Source organism: Plecotus auritus (assembly GCF_963455305.1).
Source record: "Plecotus auritus genome assembly, chromosome: 4".
Taxonomy (NCBI): Eukaryota; Metazoa; Chordata; class Mammalia; order Chiroptera; family Vespertilionidae; genus Plecotus; species Plecotus auritus.
This window is the reverse complement of record NC_137775.1, coordinates 98,970,159-98,995,540: the sequence shown is the minus strand read 5'-3', so window position 1 is coordinate 98,995,540 and position 25,382 is coordinate 98,970,159. Positions and strand designations below refer to the sequence as shown.

General features: G+C 39.5%; 1 protein-coding gene across 3 annotated transcripts in view; it reads right to left on the bottom strand.

Annotated features, from left to right (window-relative positions):
- The window catches only part of ILRUN (inflammation and lipid regulator with UBA-like and NBR1-like domains), a 111,334-nt gene that overhangs the window by 65,593 nt on the left and 20,359 nt on the right, over positions 1-25,382 (bottom strand). The window lies entirely within an intron of this gene.

Sequence of the window (25,382 nt, the reverse complement as noted above, 5' to 3'; positions counted from 1 at the left end):
TTTTTTTTAAAAAAAGCAATATATGCACATAGTTTAAGAAGTTTCATACAGTGAAAAATACCCATCTTATCTCTTCTTTCCTATACACACATAATCATTCATATAACTTTATTAAATATCTTTTCAGAACTTCCTTATGCACAAATAATATATATTATTTCACCCCTTTTTACACAAGTAGCAAGATATTAGACACTGCTCTTTGCTTTATTCCAGGGGTCCTCAAACTACGGCCCCCGGGCCACATGCGGCCCACTGAGGACATTTATCCGGCCCGCTGGGTGCCGCTGCCTGTCCTGCTTAGCAGCCGACTCATCCTGGGCCCGCAGTGCGCATAGGAATTTGTTCATAGTTTTTTTTTTAAACTATAGTCCGGCCCTCCAACGGTCTGAGGGACAGTGAACTGGCCCCCCATTTCAAAAGTTTGAGGACCGCCCTAACCGGTTTAGCTCAATGGATAGAGCGTCGGCCTGCGGACTGAAGGGTCCCAGGTTCGATTCCCGTCAAGGGCATGTACCTGGGTTGCGGGCACATCCCCAGTAGGGGGCGTGCAGGAGGCAGCTGATCGATGTGTCTCTCATCGATGTTTCTAACTTTCTATCCCTCTCTCTTCCTCTCTGTAAAAAAATCAATAAAATATATATATTTAAAAAAAAATAAAAAAATAAAAAGTTTGAGGACCCCTGCTTTATTCCCTCAACACTGTACCATGAAGACATTTCTATGTCAGTACATACTGTTTTTTATATCTGTGTCCATTTTATACATGATTATTTATATAACCAGTCCACTTCTGAGACTGTTTCCAAGCTTTAATTCTTCCATAAATAAGCTTATGCACTGAGCAAGTGCATCTATAGGATAAATTCCTCTAAGTCAGTGGTCAGCAAACTGCGGCTCGCGAGCCACATGTGGCTCTTTGGCCCCTTGAGTGTGGCTCTTCCACAAAATACCATGGCCCGGATGAGTCTATTTTGAAGAAGTGGCATTAGAAGAAGTTTAAGTTTAAAAAATTTGGCTCTCAAAAGAAATTTCAATCGTTGTACTGTTGATATTTGGCTCTGTTGACTAATGAGTTTGCCGACCACCGCTCTAAGTGATACTGCTGGGTCAAAGGGTATATATTTATGGTTTTAATATATATCTAAAGTTCCCTCAATAAAAGTTATTCATTTAATGAATGCTCCCACCAAGAACGTATGAGTGTCTATTTCCCTACTTGCTCATCAACAGTATTTCTCCCAACATTTTGGATTTTTGTCAATCTGATAGGTAAAAAATAAGATCTCGATGAGGTCTTAAAATTGTTTTCTCTTTTTGTGAGAGAGGGTATCTTTTACATATTTATGAGACATTTGTAGTTTCTTTTTTGGAAGCACCATTTTGTAAATGTTGGTGTTCTTTTTAATTACTCACAAACCCCCTTATGTCACAAGGAACTACCAAGCACACAAACCAGAGTCCCTTACTGAACAGAATCACATGACTGAAAGCTTGGTATATCAGTGCCAGAAACCAAAGGCCACTACAGTGGTTTAAGTAAGCCCTGTTCATTATAGAGATAAAAGAACTTATCAGTAATTACATTAACTGCTTCTCCCATGGTCTTACTCAAACTAGTGACATCATTCCTAGTCCCCACATTAGGCAACAATATAAATTGCATTTTTTCTAAGCGTAACCCAACCATAAGCCAATGGGTCCAGTGAATTGTCTTTAATTACACATAAACATAGCATGAAATAAGGTCTGACATAGTATATGTAGTCTGATGATCAACAGACATGCTATCAACGGCAAATACTTTTTCTACAGGGGGCCTGCCTACTCCTCCAGGTGTTTGCATCAGCCAGAAAGACTGGCTATATTTAGAGCAGCCACCTCAGGTCATGCAATGGTGGCCTGCTACATTAGTCAGTAATGCCTGGAATTACAACACCACCAGCTGTGAGCCAGTTCTTTGTGTGCTAGATAAAACTTACATGGAGCAGAGCTGGGCCTGGGGCCAAACTGTGTCCATTTGCTTGACTATTCAATGGGAAGGCTTGTACTTTAGTCACCCTGCAACTTCCTGACCCAGCTGACTGTGATCCAAAGTGAAGAATATATGATCAATCTTGGGAAAGCCCCGCCTCTCCTTCCCACAAATGGACTTAGGAATACATCCAGAATCAGCCTTTCACTTAGGGACTGGCAGGCGATAAAGATAAGCCGTTTCATTTTGTTCTTCTGAAAACTTTTTACAGAGATCATTTTTTCTGCCTGGCCAGAGTGGTTCAGTTGATTCAGTATCCTCCCATGCACTAAAAGGTTGCTTCCCAGTCAGGGCACATACCTGGGTTGTGGGTTTGATCCCGTCAGGGAAGCATACAGAAGGCAACTACCGAAGGCAACCGATAACGGACTGATGTTTTCTTTCTCTCTCTCCCTCCCTTCCTCACTCTCCCCTCCTCTCTCTAAGCATGTCCTTGGATAAGGATTTTTTTTTTTTTTTTTAAAAAGATCATTTTTCTGCTTCAAGTCTCCAGCAAGTAGCCTGCTGACTTGTTTTCTATTCACTTGGCTGTAAAATACACTTGGGAGAGAAGAAACTGTGCACTCAGGACCAACTGCCAATTCTCATCCCCCGTCTGTGTCATATTTCATCTCTGGCTCTGCCTGGCATCAGACAGAATTTTGAGACCACTGCAGCAAAAACACAAGTTGAAAAGTCCAACAACTCTCCATAGGCAGATTCATTCCCCTTCTCAAATCTTGCACACCTTCCAATTCATCTTACAGCCAAGCCAACAAACTCCTTATTTGTACTTATATTATATAGGTAATTCAGCCAGAGAAAGATTTTTAAAGCCCGAAGTGAAACTGAAATTAGTGAACTGGACTTCTGGCAGAAAGCAGGAGGGAGGATGACAAAGCAAATTCATTTCCCAAGTACACAGCAGAGAGTGGACTTCAGCCCAGTGATGCTCTGAGGTACACAGCTCAAAAATGTGGGTGCATGGCTCCTCTGCGCCTGGACCATTTTGATCACTGATTCACTGGCTCAAGAAACAGCAGGAACAGAACAAACAGCCCCAACTCAGTGTAAGATCAAGTAGACATGATAGCATGTATTCCCATTCAAAACAACATACTCAGCTATTATTAACCAACTAGAGGCCCAGTGCACGAGCCTGGGCAGGGGGAGGGGCCACGGGTGGTTGGATGGCCCGCCAGCCCCGCCCCCTGGTCAAATTCCAGGTCGAACTCCCAGTGGAGGGGACAGTTTGCATATTAGCCTTTTATTATATAGGATAAGGAATTCTAAATGAAACAGCGCTGACTGAGATGAGAAAGGAAAAACACTGACTCAGTATTCAGCCCAGCCTGAAAGTTTAAATTTCCAGGTTCCTTTTTGGCTTAAAAAAAAAAAAAGAGGTTTTAATCTGATTTCAGATGGTTAAAAGAACAAAGGGGAGCCGAAACCGGTTTGGCTCAGTGGATAGAATGTCGGCCTACGGACTGAAGGGTCCCGGGTTCGATTCCGGTCAAGGGCATGTACCTTGGTTGCGGGCACATCCCCAGTGGGAGGTGTGCAGGAGGCAGCTGATTGATGTTTCTCTCTCATCGATGTTTCTAGCTCTCTATCCCTCTCCCTTCCTCTCTGTAAAATATCAATAAAATATATTAAAAAAAAAAAAAAGAAGAACAAAGGGGGCAGTGTAACAGTGGAGGAAAAAGGCACAGGCTAAAATAAATGATGGTGATGGTGACAGTTGCACAACACTGTGAATATATTTAATGCTACAGAACTAGACACAGATGGTTAAAATGGCCCTGGCCAGTGTGGCTTAGTTGGTTGAGTGTTGTCCGGAGCATCCAAGGGTCACCAGTTTAAGTCAGGGCACATGCCTAGGTTGCAAGTTCGTGAGGGAAGCAACCGATCAATGTTTCTCTCACATCGATGTCTCTCTCTCTCCTTTTCTCTCGCTCTAAAATCAATAGGAACATATTTTTTTAAATGGTAAAAATTTTACAAGTGACATTGTTGAAGAGGCAGCTCCTACCTCTGGACTTTAAACAAGTGGCTAAGCATCTATGTCAGTTTATTCAACTGCAAACCTGAGTTTTTTGTATTATAAGGCTGGCTTATATTTTATATTACAAGGTTGGCATTATAAGGTCGGCTGTGAAGGCTGCATCAGACAATGTGTGTAAATGTACCGGTTGTATTCCATTCATTCAACAAATATTTAATTGAGCATTTATTCATGTGCTAGGCACTCTACTTGGAACCAACGATATAACAGATAGCAACACAGGGGAAGCCCCTGCCTCTAAGAAACAATTTTGTAGCAAACCAGGAACACGCAAACATGGAAAACTCCAACTGTCAACTGCCTCTCACGCTGAGGCTATCAGTCCAAGGCAACTTTTTCTACTTGGGCTGAAAAAATGGGCTTGGTGCACAATACAATTTCAATTCAGAGTAAAAGAATTTGGTGATGTTGATATGTGTTCCCCAATGAAATGCAATTTTGTAACTCAGAAGCAATATTGCCCAACCTTCATTTTATGAAGACACAGATGAACTGACAGGCAAATAACTTGCTCTTGGCTATTAATAAAATTTACTATTACTTATAATTTTATTATAGAATCAGTTATTAATATAATTTTGAACCATATATATTCAAAAGCATAACACTTTTTAACTTACCTGGAATTTTCTAATTATCTAGTAACACTCTGAACATCTGATTTTCTTAAGAACATATTAATTTCCATCATGAATTCTATAAATACATAGTTTTAACCTTCTTGTTAAGCTGAATTCTTGCAAGTGGTCAAATAACATTGCATATATTTACAAAGAGAACATTTATTTTTGTACTATGTATACATACGTAAGTCAGATTATTGGTCTTATAAAGGAAAGTAATCTATATATTGAATATACAGTCAGGAACATCACCCAAAAATATGGAGTTAAAAAACAGTTGAAGTCAGGAAATCAGAATTTAAGAAGGAATGCCAGAAGTCTTGAGTATTAGCTCAGATTCTCAAGGACATATAATTAGATACCTTCTATTTCCATTCTCTGATTAGGAAATTCAAAATGATACAAATAATGAGAAAGATAAAACAACCCATCTTGTCTGGTCACAAATTAAAATGGGAAATCAGAATAATGAACCAATCCAATGAAGCATGGACAATAACATCCTTGGGCATAAAGAAATACTCATCCCAGTTTCCCTCCCCAGGATCAGGAGGAAGAAAAACCTGACTAAAAAAATGATCAGCAAAACAGATGGTGGTTCTTACTAGGGCTTTCCAACATCAACTCAACTGGAATCTAACATGGAAGACCAAAAAGAGGGGCCCAAAAATATGTATTTAAGACTATCGTGACTTTTATGACCTGAAAAGAAAATGAGAATTTCATTAAAACAGAAAGATGGAGAGAAACCAAGATGGCGGCATAGATAAACACCTAAACTGCTGCCTCGCACAACAATTTCAAAACTACAACTAGCCAAAACCGGTTTGGCTCAGTGGATAGAGCGTCAGCCTGCGGACTGAAAGGTCCCGGGTTCGATTCCGGTCAAGGGCATGTAACTTGGTTGCGGGCACATCCCCAGTAGGAGATGTGCAAGAGGCAGCTGATCGATGTTTCTCTCTCATCGATGTTTCTGACTATCTATCCCTCTTCCTCTCTGTAAAAAATCAATAAAATATATTAAAAAAAAAAAAAGAAATTGGATGGCAAAATTTTCCTTTAAAAAAAAAAAACTACAACTAAAAGACAGAACTGACACCATCCAGAACCACAGGAAAGCTGGCTGAGTGAAAATTCTACAACTAGAAGGAAAGAGAAAAGCTCACAGAGAATTGGAGGTACGGCAAAGGGTCTTTGTGCGCGCAGAGAGGAAGGGCGGCTGAGAGCCTGGCTGACTTTCTCTGGTGGAAGGGGGAAGGAAGCCCCCGACCGCACTGAACCCCAGTCTGACTGCACTGAACCCCAGTTCCGGGCGAGCCCCTGGGGACCCACGCTCTTACGGGAGGAGTCTGGACTCTCAGGCGGAGACTCAGGAGCTGGGGAAGGCAGAAGTCTGAAGGCGCGCGCGTGCCAGTGCACACAAAGGCTGCGGAGGTTGCCACAGGCTTTCCCTAGTGGAAGGGAGTCAGAGGCTCCTGACTGCACTGAGCCCCAGTTCTGACTGCAGTGAACCCCAGTTCCAGGCGAGCCCCTGGGGACCCACGCTCTTGTGGGGGGAGTCTGGACTCTCAGGCGGAGACTCGGGAGCCGGGGAAGGCAGAGGTCTGAAGGCGCGCATGTGCACGCAAGGGCAAGGCTGACGGGAAGCCAAGACTGAGACTCCACCCCATCCAAGCTGAGCACAGAGGCTATTGTAATTTGGCAAGTTTAATCCTATAAGGCTGTCTCCAGCACCAAACTTCTCCCAGCATAGACACAGCTGATCCTTACAGCCAACTGGCCTGCAGGTCAATTCTTCCCAGTGATACCAACAACAATCAAGACTTAATTACAACAAGGCTGTACACACAGTCCACAAAGGGGTGCACCAAGAGTGTCCACCTCAGGTTAACTGGGGAGGCAGACCCACTGGGCCATATTGGAAACCTAGCACACAAATCTACCTTACCAACTCCGGGAAGCAGTGAAAATGCGGCGTCAAAGAATCAGATCACAAATGAAAGAAATGGAGAAAAACAAACGACTGGATATAGAATTCAAAACCACGGTTATAAGGCTTTTCAAGAATATCCTAGAAAAGGCCGATAAATATAACTAGACCCTCAAAGATATGAAAAAGGACCAACTAGAAATTAAACATACACTGACTGAAATAAAAAATATTATACAGAGACCCAAAAACAGACTAGAGGAACACAAAAATCAAGTCAAAGAATTGAAATACAAAGAAGCAAAAAACACTCAACCGAAAAAGCAAAAAGAAAAAAAAAAATCCAAAAAGTTGAAGATAGTGTAAGAAGACTCTGGGACAACTTCAAGCGTACCAACATCAGAATTATGGGGGTGCCAGAAGAAGAGAGAGAGCAAGATACTGAAAACCTACTGGAAGAAATAATGATAGAAAACTTCCCCCACCTGGTGAAAGAAATAGACTTACAAGTCCAGGAAGCGCACAGAACCCCAAACAAAAGGAATCCAAAGAGGACCACACCAAGACACTTCATAATTAAAATGCCAAGAGCAAAAGACAAAGAGAGAATATTAAAAGCAGCAAGAGAAAAACAGTTAGTTACCTACAAGGGAGCACCCATACTATTGTCAGCTGATTTCTCAACAGAAACTATGCAGGCCAGACGGGAGTGGCAAGAAATTTTCAATGTGATGAATAGCAAGAACCTACAACCAAGATTACTCTACCCAGCAAAGCTATCATTCAGAATTGAAGGGCAGATAAAGAGCTTCACAGATAAGAAAAAGCTAAAGGAGTTCATCACCACCAAACCAGTATTATATGAAATGCTGAAAGGTATTCTTTAAGAAGAGGAAGAAGAAAAAAGTAAAGATAAAAATTATGAACAACAAATACATATCTATCAACAAGTGAACCTAAAAATCAAGTGAATTAAAAACCTGAGGAACTGCCGAAACCGGTTTGGCTCAGTGGATAGAGCGTCGGCCTGCGGACTGAAAGGTCCCAGGTTCGATTCCGGTCAAGGGCACGTACCTTGGTTGCGGGCACATCCCCAGTAGGAGGTGTGCAGGAGGCAGCTAATCGATGTTTCTCTCTCATCAATGTTTCTGGCTCTCTATCCCTCTCCCTTCCTCTCTGTGAAAATCAATAAAATATATTAAAAAAAAAAAAAACAAAACAAAAAACCTGAGGAACAGAATAATCTGGTGAATATAATAGAACCAGGGGCATAGAAAGGGAGTGGACTGACAATTCTCAGGGGGAAAGGGGTATGGGGGTTCATGAAGAGACTGGACAAAAATCATACACCTATGGATGAAGACAGTAGGGGGGAGGTAAGGGCAGAAGGTGGGGTGGGAACTGGGTGGAGGGGAGCTATGGGGGGGAAAAAGAAGAAACAATTGTAATAATCTGAATAAAGATTTATTAAAAATATATAAAAAAAAAACAACCCAGAAAGATGACTGCAGGTAGAGAATAGGAAATGGGCTAAAGAAAACCCTCACTATTTTAAAACCTAAAAATTAACACATGGATACTATTTAGTATGTGAAGGCAGTAAGAAAAAAGAACTTGTGGAAAATTCCATTAAGAGGAACAACAAAGGTCACACCAGCATTTTAAATAAATTGACTTTAGAGAGAAGAAAGCAGAGGCGGCGGGGGGGGGGGGGGGGTGGTGGGGGAGAGGGAAGACGGACATCAATTTGTTATTCCACTTATTTATGCATTCACTCATTGGTTCTTTATGTGCCCTGAGCAAGTTATCTAACCTGAAACCTTGGCCTATCAGGACAACGCTTTAACCAACTAAGCCAAGCATGTCAAACTCAAAGGCTAACATGGGCCAAATAAACAAGGTGTAAGTTTATGTGGGCCACAAAAAAACAAAAGCTTCAATTTTCATAGAACGTAGATTTTGATAGAGACGTGCTTAATATAAAAGACTAAAATAAATGAGTAATCGTTAACATAAATAATAGAACATTTTAATAAAAATTAATGTTTTTATTGAACATTACTTACCACTGAATAACTGCACAAATAAGCGTAACGCAAATAAACCTATTTTCCTTGTTCTCAGAAAGCGAAATATTTCCTGTTGCACACACCAAACAAGTCAATACGAGACTAATGGCGTGGCAATTGGCTGCTAAAATATTCACTGCTAGTATTAGTGGGGAGAAATGGTGCACGTAAGGCGCTTAAGGGAAATGAATGAAACACAATTATAGTAATCAGCCATTAGCGAACATTGTAAGTCGTTATTAATAATTACATATAACAGGATATTGTAAAAATTAAGTTACGCAATTTTTATTAAAATGTTTCTTATATAGTTATATTGGCTGGGCTGCAACAATATTCGTTGTGGGCCGCATGCAGCCCGTGGGCTGCGAGTTTGATATGCTTGAACTAAGCTACCCAGCCAGGGCCATACCAGCATTTATACACTTCTTAGAGACCTAGCAAGTCCAAGATTATTTCTTCTCTCTTCTTTTCCTGGCTAATTATTGACCCACTAATCTTACTACATTTTAGAACTGGTCCTTCTATCACAACAATTAAACCTTTTCCAAATAGAAAGTAAAAAACAAGCATGAAAAGGCAAGGTGGTGGCACTGTTCTGGATTTAAAAAGATATAACAACCAAATGCAATATAGAACACAGAAATTCAATACTGGCATTGTAGGAGCTTAGTTTCTAAGTGTCTTTGGCTAATAAGTCAGGATCAAACTATTTTTCCTTTAAGTCATTAATTGGTTTCTGATTTTTTTTAAAGGTTGTAAAATATGCATTTGGGAGCAACTGAGTAAATATGAACTGGATATTTTTATTAGTATAGAATTTTTGTATAGTACTTCAGTATCTTAGTATGTGGTTCTGTAAGAAGATGTCCTTATTTTAGGAGAAGCATGCTGAAATAATTAACAGTGAAGAATCATAATGTTTACCACCTTCAAATGACAAAAAATTTTATATATAGAAAAAAAATTAGGCCAAAAATGTTAACCATATTGAATCTAGATGGTAAACATAAGGGTATACACACTACAATTCTTTACATTTTTCCTATAGGCTTGAAAAGTTTATAATAAAAAGGTAAATGTAAAAAGTGCACAGAATTACTACAACCATCTTGGGAACATGAAGGAATCTACTGGGAACCTCAGGAGACCCAATGATGAGGCTGATATACTGAGGATGATAGATCAAAAAGAGGGAAATTATTGCTGTCTCTTTGATGCTATAATTGAACCACTAAATTAGGCAACCCCAGGGCCATCTAACATTGGGTATTCTTGTAATCTGAGATAATAAAATTGGCTTCTCTTGTTTTTTGTTTTATTTTTAAAAAGCAGGCTGAGGACACAAATTTAACACTAGCATTATAGAAGTTTAGTTTCATACATATGTATATGTAAATTATTAATTTCAGAGAGGAAGGGAGAAGGACAGAGAGAGAGAAGCATCAATTATAAGAATCATTGATTGGCTGTCTCCTGCACACTCCCTCCTGGAGATCAAGCCCGAAATCCAGACAGGTTCTCAGACTGGGAATTGAACCATGACCTCCTGGTTGACAGGTAGATGCTCAACCACCGAGCCACAAGGGCAGGGCAGAAGTTTAGTTTCTAAGTGACTTTGATAATATGTCAGGATCAAACTATTTTTCCTTTAAAAAAAAAAACAATGCTGGTGTAAAATATACATAACATACAATTACTTTAAAAAGTATATAATTTGGTGGCATTTAGTGCATTCACAATGCTGTGCAAACACCATCTCTCTCTAGTTACAAAACTTTTTCATCACCTTATACCCATTAAGAACAACCTATACCCATTAAGTACTCATTCCTCCCCTAGCAACCACTAATCTGCTTTCTGTCTCTATAAATTTGCCTAATTTGGATAATTTATATAAAAGGGATCATAAAATCAATATGCGACCTTCTGTGTCTGGCTTCTTTCACTTAAAATGTTTTCAAGATTCATCCCAAATAGACGCATATGGCTGAATAATATACTATTGTATGTACATACCATATTTTGTTTATCCATTCATCTGATGATGAGCATCTGGGTGTTTCTACCTTTTTGTAAAAAAAATATGTTTTTATTGATTTTTTTTAAGAGGGAGGGAGAGGGAGAGATAGAAACATTGATGAGAGAGGAACATCAATCAGCCGCCTCCTGCATAACCCACCAGGGATCAAGCCCGCAACCTGGGCATGTGCCCTGACTGGGACTTGAGCCAATAACCTCCTGCTTCATGGGTCGATGCTCAACCACTGAGCCACACTAGCCGGGCTATACCTTTTGAATATTATGAGTAATGCCACTATAAACATTCATATACAAGTGTCTCTGTGGGTATATATATGTACTTATTTCTTTGGATATATACCTAGGAGTAGAACTGCTGGGTCATATGGTAATTCTGTGTTTAATTTTTTGAAGAACTGACAAACTGACCACAGTAGCTGAACCATTTTATTTACATTTCCACAAACAATATATGAGTTTTCCCTATTTCTCCACAGCTTCACCAACACTTAATTTCTTTTTTATTTTTCATTACAGCCATCCTCGTGAATGTAAAGTGATATCTAACTGTGGTTTTGATTTGCATTTACCAATGATCTTAAACACCTTTTCATGTACTTGATGGCTTCATTAAGAAATCTGAACAGTAAAATGGCAATAAATACATATCTATCAATAATTGAAATTAAAGATAAAAATAAATGAACAAGAAATCTAATGAACAAAATAAACTGGTGAATAAAATAGAATCAGAGACATGGAAACATGGAACAGACTAACGAATCTCAGAAAGAAGGGGTGTGTGGGGAGGGGGAGAGATTAACCAAAGATCCTATATGCATATATGCGTTACCTACAGACACAGACAATAGGATGGTGAAGGCCTGGGGTGGGGTGGGAAATGGGGGGCGGGGGGAGGGAGACATCTGTAATACTCTCAGCAATAAAGATTTCTTTTTAAAGAACAAAAAAGTAAAACAACACAAATTGAGTAATGAGACCATAGACCACCATAAACCCAGGAATACATGTGACCCCTAGAAGCAGAAAAAGGCAAAGAAATGGATTCTCCAGCAAGAATACAGATGTGATAACACCTTGATTTTAGCCCAGCGAGACCCATTTTGGACTTCTGAACTCCGTAACTGTAAAATAAGAAATTGGTGTTTTTTTAAACCACTAAAGTTTGTGGTTATTTATTACAATAACAAAAAACTAATACAATGGTTATCCATTGTATTATTCTATTTACTATATATTTGATAATGTACATCATCAAAGACAAAAACTATGAATATTAAGGCAGATTAAAGAAAGATTACAATTTTAAAAGATGCTGTTTTCTGCTGTCATTTCCTTCTTCATAATTCTGCTTTCAAGAACTCAAATATCCATTAAAGATATGTTTATTTTTCCCTAGCTGGTTTGGCTCAGTGGATAGAGCGTCAGCCAGCGGACTGAAGAGTCCAGGGTTCAATTCTGGTCAGGGGCACATAAAGGAGTTGCGGGGAGGCAGCCAATCAATTATTCTGTCTCATCATTGATGTTTCTATCTCTCCCTTTCCCTTCCTCTCTGAAATCAATAAAAATATATTTTTTAATATATTTTATTGACTTTTTACAGAGAGGAAGGGAAAGGGATAGAGAGTTAGAAACATCGATGAGAGAGAAACATCAACTCGCTGACTCCTGCACACCTCCTACTGGGGATATGCCTGCAACCAAGGTACATGACATGCCCTTGATCGGAATCGAACCTGGGACCTCTCAGTCCGCAGGCCGACGCTCTATCCACTGAGCCAAACCAGTCAGGGCTAAAAATATATATTTTTTAAAAAGATGTTTATTTTATTTATTTATTTATTTATTTAAGCACTTTTTATTTTTTAAAAATATATATTTTTGCTATTGATTTCAGAGAGGAAGGGAGAGGGAGAGATAGAAACATCAATGATGAGAGAGAAGTATTGATTGGCTGCCTCCTGCACGCCCCACACTGGGGATCGAGCCCGCAATCCGAGCATGTGCTGACTGATAATCAAACCGTGACCTAACCAGGCCAGCCGGACAGAAACTTTGATTTTTTTAAAAAGATATAAAGTGCCAAAATGCTAAGCTATGGAGCAACATTCCATTCATAAATCTAGCTGTTGTTTCTACATACAGAGAAAAATGCATGGGCTTTGAAAGAAATACCACACATATTTTACATATACCTTTGATTAAAATGCTCCACACCTGTCTAATATGCTTTGCCTTTGAGATTTACTGATGGTGTGTTACAGGGGGCCAGCTTCAAAGCCTCTTCAGTTTCATCTCTGCTATAGAATAACAATGGCAATACCATCTTTGAAGGTAATACAAAAGTATACCTAAGCATACTTCACCTCCAAAATTGCATACTAAGGTACACATCTAAAAGAATCTAAAGCCTACGTTACCAATCTTATTCTCTAGGAACCAAAAGGTAAATAAACCTTAGTCAAGTTCTACTTAGTATGATAAAACCAAAACAATACTACCATCACTACCAAAAATGCCACATGGCATTTAATACCAACTCTATTCATTCTCCAGCCAACCCATCTCCAATACCTTGTAGGTATGTTTGGCTGCTCTCAGGTATCTGTAAGATAGGTACCTTTAAAAGCTACACACTTAGAGCTAGGGGACTAAATTAAATTAGAATTAACTTGGAGAAAGAATATGATAAAATCAGACTTTATGATAGTCCAAAAACCTGAGGGGACCAGATCACTTTTTCCTTTATTATTATTATTATTTTGTTTTTGTTGTTAATCCTCACCGGAGGATATTTTTTCCCCACTGATTTTCAGAGAAAGTGGAAGGGAAGGGGAGAGACATTAAGTTAAGAGAGAGACACATCAATTAGTTGCCTCCTGCACATGCCTGCAACTGACCAGAATCAAACCAGCTAGGGCCTCTTTTTCCTTTAAAAACTAATAAAATTACAGTATAAATACATCAGAGACTGCTGACATTTTTAGTAGAAGTAATCATTGAGAAAACAAGAAAGATAATATTTAAAGAAGATTTCCTCTGAATGTCCTGTGATACTTGCAAACATTCTCACATACTCTGTTAATGTTTTAATGTTCGGGACAACAAGCTATTCAGATGACAAGAAGTCAGGTTTAAACACCTCATACAATTATGACATTTCTTATACATTACAGAAGAAAAGGATTCTTAAAAATAGGCTACTTTGCATGACACTGCATAATTAACACCAGTTAAATTACTACCAAAAAAATCAATCAAAAAGCCATCCAAAGAAACATGGGGGGAGGGGGGACTATCCATTTTGGTTTACAAAGAAAAACTAATAAGAACTAAGGAGAAAAAAATTACATGTAGTCTTTTCAGATTCTTGCTAAAAAAGAGTAATCTCTCAGAGAAAAGCAACAAACATCCCAAATAATGGAAACTCAGCAAAGGAGTTTCTGTATCTCAAGCTTCACAAATTCAAGGAGATCATTCTCTTTAAAGAGTAACACAAATACACTTAAGTCCACACTGTTACAATATACCAAAAAATAACCAAAATTTTGCTTCTTTCACCATAAAACCCTTCATGGCTCTAACTTGATAAGTTCCATTTTAAAAATCAGCAAAAAATAATAATTTTTTTAAATTAATAAAAAATCAGTAATATCTTTACAGGAGACCACCAACTAATAAATAAACAACAGAATTATGAAATTACCTTTTTGCAACCACTTATGCAATAAATGACTCAGGAAAGGATGAAAAATGGATATTTTTAAAAGATGGAAGAAATATTGCTGGGGGAAAATGATATCCTCACAGTCTCTCAGAGATTACTTATTAATTACAAAGGAGAAAAATAGGTGGCCATCATCTTAACCAAATACTCTAATTTAGCACATGCCTCCTGATGTGATACAATGGAAGACACAGAATCATTTATGTATTATTTCTAGCAAAAAAACAAAAGTTAAACCTGAATCTAATTGTGAGAAAATAATCAACAATATGGAAAACTCTAGAGTACAAGTGGCCTGGATTAAAAAAAATGTCAATGACATAAGGGAACTGTTCTAGATTCAAGACTACTAAAGAGACATGACAACCAAATGTAACATTAAATGCTTAAGATGCTGGACTGGGGGAGAGGGGCTTATAAAGGGCATTTTGGGAATAGGAAATCTAGATATGGACTGTATAATATACAATCCTATTGTTTACATGCTAAATTCCTTGGGAGCGACAATGATACTGCAGTTATGTAGGATGATGCCCTTTGCTTAAGGGCCAAGGGGTGAATGTCCTGATGTTTGCAATTTAATTCAAACGGTTGGGGGGGAGGGCACATGTAGTAAATCCATAGAGAGCTCTCTCCTACATTATTGGTGGGAATATAAAATGGTATTTACTTTGGAAAACAGTTTGGCAGGTTTCTTTAAAAATTAAACGCAACTTTACTATGCAAAATAGCAACCCATTCCTAGTTAACTACCCAAAAGAAATTAAAACACACATGCACACAAAGTCTTGCAAGACAATGTTCACAGCAATTTTATTCATAATAGCCAAAAAGTACAAACAACCCATTTATACTAAATGATGGAAGCCAGATATAAAAGACCACATATATGACTCCACTGATATAAAAAGTAGACAAAAGGCAACTATTTAGAAACAGAAAAAAGATTAGAGGTTGCCTGAGGTTGGGGGTGAGAATGGGGATTAACCGTCAACAGGCAAAAGAAATCTTACTAGAGTGATGAAAATATATAAATGGAGTGTAGTGAGGGTCATTCAGTTCTGTAAACTAAAAAAAATCACTCAATTATCCATTTAAAATGAGTTAATTTATGATATCAATTATAATTTAATAAAGGCTTTAAAAATAAAGCAAATATGGTAAAATGTCACTTATACAGGTAGTCATTGTACTAGTCTTCCAACTCTTCTATAGTTTTGAAATTCTTCAAAATAAAAAACTGGGGAACATCCCAGCCAGTGTGGCTCAGTTGGTTAAGTGCCATCTCATGCACCAGGAGGTCATCTGTTCGATCCCAGGCCAGGACATATGCTGGTTGCAGGCTTGACCCCCAGTAAGGGTTGTGCAGGAAGTAGCCGATCTCTCTCTCTCTCTCTCTCTCCCCCCTCCCCCTCTCTCCCTCTCCCTTTCTCTCTCTGAAATCGATAAAAACAATATTTTTTTTAAAAAGCTGGGTGCTCACTTCAGCAGCACAAATATTAAAATTGGACGATACAGAGAAGATTAACATGGCTCTGCAAGGATGACAAATTTGTGAAGCGTTCCATTTTAAAAAATAAATTAAGTTGGGGGATAGAGCAGAATGAACGCTACAACTCCCCGCCCAACTCTAATATTAGTGTTTCTAGTTTAGGATTACCTAAAAAAGGCAGAGGACATAGCACAACTCTGACAGATTTAGGATAAAATAAAAGAACACCTAGAGCCAATTTTTATCCAAGGATATGATTAACAATTTTTTCTCTATTTAGGTATATTTTTCTAATTACCAAGTAACTCATATTCATTAGAAAATTTGGGAATTAAAGTGAAAAAGAAAGAATTAAAGTATAAAAAAGCAATTAAAAACCAACAGTAATACCATCAGCCAGAGATAGCCATTTATAATTTGCTCTTTATCATTCAGGTAAAAGCAGATCCATTTTGGTGAAGGAAAGCTATCTATATATAGTTATTATCATAACTTGATCAATTATTCAACTGGCCCCTGGCCAGGTAGCACAGTTGGTTAGACTAGCGTCATCCCAATAGGCCAGTGGTCGGCAAACTCATTAGTCAACAGAGCCAAATATCAACAGTGCAACGATTGAAATTTCTTTTGAGAGCCAAAAACTTAAACTTCTTCTAACGCCCCTTCTTCAAAATAGACTCGCCCAGGCCGTGGTATTTTGTGGAAGAGCCACACTCAAGGGGCCAAAGAGCCACATGTGGCTCGCGAGCTGCAGTTTGCCGACCACTGCAATAGGCCAAGGGTGGGAGTTTGATCCCCAGTCATGGCACATACAAGAAGCAACGTATGAATGAATAAATAAGTGGAACAAGAACTCAATGTGCCCATCCCACCTTATCTCTCTCCCTTCCCCTCTCTCTAAAAAAAAAGTAAAAATATCTAAACAATCACATAAGTCATACTAAGAATACAAAGGCAGAATAAAAAAATTTTTATGCAAATCCAATGCTTCCAGCTTCAAATTAAAAACTGTATCATTGGTCTCAGCTCTCTCCCCAAACACTCCTAAAATTGTGTTATTGGCTAAATGAATGTTTGTGTCCCCCCAAAAAGTTGTTGAAATCCTAAGCCTCAATTGATGGTATTAAAAGATAAGGCCTTTGGAGGTGATTAGGTCATGAGGGTGGAGCCCTCATGAATGGGATCAGTGTCCTTATAAAGGACATGACAGAGAGCTCCCTCAACCCTTCCACATGTGGGGTTACAGGGAGAAGTAGGCCATCTATTATTAATCAGGAATTGAGCCCTCGCCGACATCAAATCTGCTGGCACCTTAATTTTGGACTTCCCAGCCTCCAGATCTGTGAAAAGTACTTCTATTGTTTGTAAGCCATACAATCTATGGTATTTCTTGGTACAGCAGCTCAAATGAGCTAAAATAAAATTTTTAAAAATTTATAAATTCACAAGGACAAAGTAAACAAGTGAAGAAGCAACATTTGGGGCTCTGGAAAGAAGACAAGTGATAACTTAGCCAACCTGAACAAGCTGAATCCTCCTCGGCCAACAGTGGAGAAACATAAAGAGATAACCTAAATTAAAATGAGGATCTCCAAAATGTTCAGGAATTAACAACATCAGGTTATCCTTCAAGTGAAGGTGAAGATATGGATAAAAATAGGAGAGGTTATGCATTTGCCTTACCCAACAGTTAGACCTCAGATCCCCTAATATAATCTAAACACTGCAGGGCCTGGTGACTGCCCCACCCGGAGGAAATGAGTGGGGCTGTTAAACCCTCAGTTAACAAACCCTACAGTCAGGCTCACAGCTTCCAATCCACTTGTGTCCTCCTCTTAAAATAGGAGGAGGTAGCAAAGAACCACCATATATTTAAGGTAAAGCATCTAACATGAAAGAAACAGATCAATCAAGCAAACAGAAATGCAACTTGAAGAAAAGAATACTGAAGAGATCTCCCTGAAAACTGAGCAAAAAATTTGTCAAAAGATGAAAAGAAAGAGGACCAGTCCTGAAGGTCCAATATCTGAAAAATGGAAGATCTAAGAAAAGAAATCAGAGAAAATGAAGGGGAAGAAACCTAAGGATTAATTTGAGAAAATTTTCAAGAACAAGAGGGCAGTTTCCAGACTGAAAGGGTTCCCCAAAGCTGAGCACAATGTTGAAAGTACAGGTTTAAATGCATCAGCATCAAATTTAAGGACTCTAGGGACACAGTAATGTTACCAAAAGCTTTCAGAGAGGGGAAAAAGAGGATTTATTCAAAAAACAAAGAATCAGAACAGCATCACATTTCAACATTTCCACTAGGAGGGAAAAAAAGACAAAGGATCAGTACCTTCAAAATCCTGAAAAATGTATTTCCAACCGTGAAATTGCTACCTAACCAAACCTTGGATATCAACTAAGCATTAGAATAAAATATAGTTTCAGGATACAAAAGTCTCAAATTTTATCTCCTCTGTACTATCATGAAAATTTTAAAAGAGGTCCAAGAAACAGAGGTTCCAACAAAGGGGGGAGAGTGTGAAAAAAATCCCAGGTGTGTCCACAGACCAACAGCACAACCAGTCCAGATCAGAGTAGGTCAAATGCTCTGGAAGAGACTTCTTCACAAAGATGAAACTGAGAGAACATCTAAAGTATCTGCACCCTATTAAGAGATTCACAACCGGTAATGAGTTTGAGAATAACTGGTAAAAAAATATATGAGACTGAGCAAACCAAAAATCAAGGTAATTATGCTGGGGCAGCAAAAGACTGCATAAAAGGAAAATGAATCCAAGTACACTAATGGCTCAAGTGTTTTTAAACATTTAAGTAGTTAAAACAGCCATGGCCGGTTTGGCCCAGTGGACAGAGCATTGACCTGCGGACTGAAGGTCCCCCAAGTTCCATTCCAGTCAAGGGCATGTACCTTGGTTGCAGGCTCCTCCCTGGTCAGGGCTCGTGCAAGAAGCAACCAATCAATGTGTTTCTCTCTGTCTTTCCCTCTCCCTTTCATTCTCCCTAAAAATTAATGGAAAAATATCCTCGGGTGAGGAATTAGATAGACAGACAGATAGATAGATAGATAGATAGGACAATATAAACACTGAAAACTGACTTAACCAAGTTACAAATAATTAAAATGGGAAAATGGGAGATGGGTGAGTAAAACTAAATCTTTTACATATGTTAATTTGTCTAATCCTCAGATAAACACTGATACTGTCCTTATATATGAGGAAACCAAGGCATGGAGAGGGTAAGTTGCCAAAGGTCACACAAATAGTAATAACAGAAGCTCTGAACTTTGCTCTTCACCACCACATTGGCTCACCCAGATCAAAATCCTCATTGCCCTGTGGAAAGTCAACAGATAATAATTAAAACTGGGGGGGAATCAATAGAGAGGTAAAAACTCAAAAGTCAGTGAAAAGAACTGAAATATACTGCCTCTGGACAGTGAGATAAGGAAAAGGGGGTTTAGAATTCCTGTTCTTTTTAACAAGCCTATAGTACTATTCTACTCTTTAAACTATGTGCACGTATAACATAAGTAAAATGAAAATTAAATATGAAAAAAATAAGAGGATAATATACTTCACTTTAAAATCACTTTTTCAGTAAATATTAAAACTCTTAGTTCAACTACAGAAAACCAAACATACATACCAATACAACAGAGGAAAAAAGTGCAAAAAGAAGCCCCAATGTGTGTGTGTATACACACAGTAAACCAAAAATCAAAATAATTATTACCCTTGGGGCAGAAAAAGTTGTGCAGAAAAGGAAAATGAATCCAACTACACTAATAGCTCAAGGGTCAATAAACATTTAAATAGTTAAAACAACATAAACACTGAAAGCTGACTTAACCAAATTACAAATAATTAAAATTAGAGATGGGTGAATGAAACCAACAATTACTATGTGCTAGGCCAGCTCTAAATCTTTATACCTGGTATATGCATTTGATACATGATAAAGATAGCAATATCAAATCATTGGGAAATCCAAATTTCTCAATAAATGAGGGAAAAATGACTAATCACCTAAAAAACATGTTAGATATTGACTTCCAACCACACTGCCAAATACATTTGTTATATAAAAGATTTACATGTAAATTATGCAATCATAAAGATATCTGAGGTGAATAATTATATAACAACTAGTGGCACGGTGCACGAAATTCGTGCACGGGGGTTGGGGGCAGTGGCCTCAGCCCAGCCTGCACCCTCTCCAATCAGGGACCCCTTGGGGGATGTCCGACTGCCGGTTTAGGCTCAATCCCTACGGGACCGCTGGCTCCTAACCGCTCACCTGCCTGCCTGCCTGATCGCCCCTAACTGCCTCTGCCTGCCTGCCTGATTGCCCCTAACTGCCTCTGCTGCCTGCCTGATCACCCTAACCACTCTGCCTGCCTGCCTGATCGCCCCCAACTGCTCTCCCCAGCCAGCCTGATCTCACCCCCAACTGCCCTCCACCGCAAGCCTGATCTCGTTCCCAACTGCCCTCCCCTGCCGGCCTGATCTCACCCCCAATGGGCCTCCCCTGCCAGCCTGATCTCGCCCACAACTGCCCTATCTGCCTCGGCCCCCCACCACCATGGCTTTGTCTGGAAGGAAGTCAGACGACCGGAAGATGGCCGGTCAACCTGGTCTAATTAGCATATTATCCTTTTATTAGTATAGATAGATTATATAGGATAGGATTGCTTAAATGGGCGGGGGAGCCTTTTTCAGCAGGAGGAGGTGCTCTTGGCAGACAAAAATACATAATCCCTACATCTGGACTGATAGCCAGCCATATCACTACACTTCCAAACTGGTCATTAAAAAATTGAACCGCTTTCTTACACCTTACACAAAACAACTGTTGCCCTTAAAACCCCTCCTCAACCCCCACCTTAGGTTCTGCCTTTGCAGTTCACCCAGATTAGGTTCTGACTGGTCGGTTTCTATGCCAGTCAGCATCAAAAGCTCCGCCTCCTAGGCAGCCATTGGCTCCTCACAGTTCACCCAGATTTGGTTCTGACTGGTCGGTTTCTATGACAGTCAGCATCCAAAGCTCTGCCTCCTCGGCAGCCATTGGCTCCTCACAGTTCACCCGGATTTGGTTCTGATTGGTCGGTTTCTATGACAGTCAGTGTCTCCAGGCCTATCTCCAGGCCTGATCTGAGAGGCGGGGCTGATCAGCAGCCCCCACGTAGGCCCAGAGAGAAATAGAGGCGTGGCTGCTGGCAAAGCCCGGAGAGAAAGAGAGTCGCAATGGCTGATCAACAGCTGCCATGGAGGCTGCATATCAGACCCTGCCTCTTTCCAGGCCTGATGTGCAGCCCCTCGGCAGTCAGTGCTGGGTTGCCGCGCCCGCAGCAGCGGCAGTCAGTGCTGGGTCACCACAGCAACCCAGCATTGACTGCAGGACTGACATCCGGTCGGTCAAGCCTTCAGTCGTTTTGGCCGTTACAGACCCTGGGTTTTTATATATATTAGGATTAGGTGAGGAAGAATTTCTACTCATGAAACCAAAAGCAGAAATTAAAAAGGAAAAGAATGCTGGATTCAACTTCATAATAATTCACAAAAAAGTGCCCCTAGTTAAAAATATTATAAACCAAGTGAAAAGACAAACTGACAGGAAGGCAAACATTTAATAAGAAGCTATTTTCCTTAATAGTCAAAGAGCTTGTACAAACCAATGAGAAAAAAGAATAACAATCCAATAGAAGCAGAGAGGAAACACACAAGTAACAGAAAATTACAAATGGCCTCAGTAAAGATGGGGAAAAAATGCAAATGATCAGAACAGATAAGGAAAGAAATCCAACCTCGCAAATAATTAAAGCAACACAAATTAATATAAAATTTTTTTAGAGTTTATAATGTATTCTTTAATTTATTCTTTTTGTTGTTGTTGTTAATCCTCATCCAAGAATATTTTCCAATGAGTTTTAGAGAGTGGGAAGGAGAAGGAACAACATTTGCAAGTGAGCAAGAAACACAACAATGTGAGAGAGACACATCTATTGGTTGTCTCCCCCACATGCCCCATCAGGGCTGGGGATCAGAACCTGCAACCCAGGTACATGCCCTTGACCGGGAATTAAACCCAAGACCCTTTCCTGTGTGGGCCAATGCTCTAACCACTGAGCTTAACAGCCAAAGCTAATTTGTTCTTTATAATGAGTATTTGTTCTTATTTCTTTCTTTTTTAAATTTATTTTAAAGACAGGGAGGAAGGGAAACCCAAAAATTTAAGTACTATATCTAAACTTTTCACAAAAAAATATATTACTTTTATGATTATCTATCCAAATAAAATTTTAAAAAATTAAAATACAAATAAGAAACTGGAAAAATACGTGCAAAATATAACTTACTAATACCAATTTTAAAAAATGACAAAGATGCCAAAAAAACCAAGGACGTTTTTACAGGTATTAAAAGCTACTACATAGAATAACATCCAAAAAAGTATACAAGAAATTAATAGTGGTAACTGCCTCTGGCAAGAGACAGAGTCTAGAATAGGAAAAGTACTTACTTACTTTTCATGGAAAAATCTTGGTACTGTTGGGGTAATTATTTTTAATAATGACTATTTTTTAAATATATGTAAAATAATATGCAGCAATAAAATAGAGAATCTCCTTATGTGATGAATGCTACAACATGGATGAACCTTGAAACATTATGCTAAGGAAAAGAAGTCAGTCATAAAGGCCACATGCCATATGCTTACTAGTACATTTACATGAAACTAGTAGCCCTGTGCACGAATCCATGCACCAGTAGGTCGCTGCCACCCTTCTACAGCTCCTTCCATCCCCTCTCATAGCTTGCTGCCCTGCCCACTCCTGTAGTTCTCCATTGCCGCTTGCAGTTCACTGCCCCACCCTCCTGCAGATTCGTGATCTGGTCATTAGGTGATTGGTCGTTACGCCTCAGGGCGTAACGGATAATTAGCATATCCCTCTTGTATTATATAGGAGGATATCTATCCAGAAAGGCAAATCAAAAGAGACAGAAAACAGAATGGTGGTTGCCTGGGGCTGGGAGTGAGTTTTGGGGCTGAACACAAACTGGCATTAGGATCTTGCTAATGTGACAGAAATATTCTGAAACTAAATTGCAATGATAGTTGTACATATCTATACATTTACAAAATTTACTGAATTAAACACTTAAAATTGGTGAATTTTGTGATATATAAATTATACCTCAATAAAGTTGTTATACTTTAAAAGGTAAAACAAGCCCTAGCCTGTTTGGCTCAGTGGATAGAGCGTCGGCCTGCGGACTGAAGGGTCCCGGGTTCGATTCCGGTCAAGGGCATGTACCTTGGTTGCGGGCACATCCCCAGTGGGAGGTGTGCAGGAGGCAGCTGATCGATGTTTCTCTTTCATCGATGTTTCTAGCTCTCTATCCCTCTCCCTTCCTCTGTGTAAAATATCAATAAAATATATTTTAAAAAAATGTAAAACAAGTAGTCACCATGTAACTGAAATTTGGTTTAAAATACTGGTGGACAAAAAAAAAGCCAAAAAGGTGAAACCAAGATGGCGGCATAGGTAAACACCTGAACTTGCTGCCTCACACAACCACTTCAAAACTACAACTAAAAGACAAAACGGACATCATCCAGAACCACAGGAAGGCTGGCTGAGTGGAAATTATACAACTAGAAGGAAAGAAAAGCACACTGAGACTCAGAGGAGCTGTGGAAGTAAAGTGCAGAGGTATGGAGGCGTGCGCATGCGCAGAAAGGGCTGGCAACTGAGTACACTGTTGCCTTTTTCAATCGGGAGGGAGACACAAGCTCCTGACTGCTCTGAACTCCAGTTCCGGGCGAGACTCTGGGGACCCAGACTCATACAGGGAGAAACTGCACTGTCTGGCAGCGGGCAGAACTCGAGGGTGGCTTTCTCTCAGAGGTGCTTGCAGTGATTACAAAGGGACACTGAGACTCCGGGGGCCAAGTAACGGTTATAAGGATGCTCAAAGAACTTAGTGAGTACTACAGGCAACTTAATGAGAACTGTAAGAAATGTAATGAGAACTACACCAGCATGAAAAAAAGGCAGAAGCAATGAATAAGAATCAAGCAGAAATGAAAGAGAGAGATTGAAATTTACCTGAAAGGGTGCTCCCATTAGACTGTCAGCAGATTTCTCAACAGAAACACTTCAGGCCAGAAAGGAGTAGCATGAAGTATACAAAGTAATAAAGAGCAAAGGACTGAATCCAAGACTACTCTATCCAGCAAGGTTATCATGAGTGCCCAGGGGATGTAGCTCAATGGTTGACTGTCAAGCCATGAACCAAGAGGTCACTGGTTAGATTTCCAGTCAGGACACATGCCTGGGTTGCAGCCTCAGTCCCCAGCAGGAGAGCAGGAGGCATGCAGGAGGCAGCTGATCAATGTTCCTCTCTCACCAATGTTTCTATCTCTATCCCTCTCAAAAAAAACGTTTTTTAAAAATTTTTTTAGCCCTAACCAGTTTGGCTCAAAGTGGACAGAGCATTGGCCAGCGGACTAAAGGGTCCCAAGTCTTATTCTGGTCAAAGGCATGTACCTAGGTTGAAGGTTCAAAACCTCAATAGGGGGTGTGCAGGAGGCAGCTGATGGATGTTTCTCTCTCATTGATGTTTCCAACTCTCTATCCCTCTCCCTTCCTCTGTAAAATCAATAAAATATATTTTTTAAAAAAACAGCAAACATATTTTAGAGAGAGAGAGAGAGAGAGAGAGAGAAAGAGAGAGGAACATAGACATAAAGAATAAAAATGGCACCCAAGCTGGTTTGGCTCGGCGGACAGAGCGTCAGCCTGCGGACCAAAGGGTCCCAGGTTCGATTCCGGTCAAGGGCACATACCCTGGTTGCAGGCTCCTCCCCAGCCTGCGCCTTTGTTAGGGCTTGTGCAGGAGGCAAGCAATCGATGTGTTTCTCTCACATCGATGTTTCTGTCTTTCCCTCTCTCTCCCACTCGCTCTAAAAATCAATAGAAAAATATTCTCAGGGAAGGATTAACCAAAAATAAATAAATAAATAATAAAAATTGCAACAAACAAGTAACTATCAGTAATAACCTTAAATGTAAATGGTTTTAATGTTCCAATCAAAAGACATAGGGTAACTGTATGGATGAGAAAAAATGATCCATATATATGCTGCCTACAAGAGACCAAAGTCAGAACAAAAGACTCACACAAGATGAAAGTGACGGGATGGGGAAAATTTTTCCATGCAAATAGAAATGAAAAAAAAGCTGGGGTAGGGTAGTAATACCCATATATGAGAAAACAGACTTCAAAATGAAAGCCATAAAAGAGACAATGAAGGCCACTTCATAACACTAAAGGCATCAATCCAACAAGAGGATATATCCCTGGTAAACATATATGCACCCAATATAGGAGCACCCAAATATA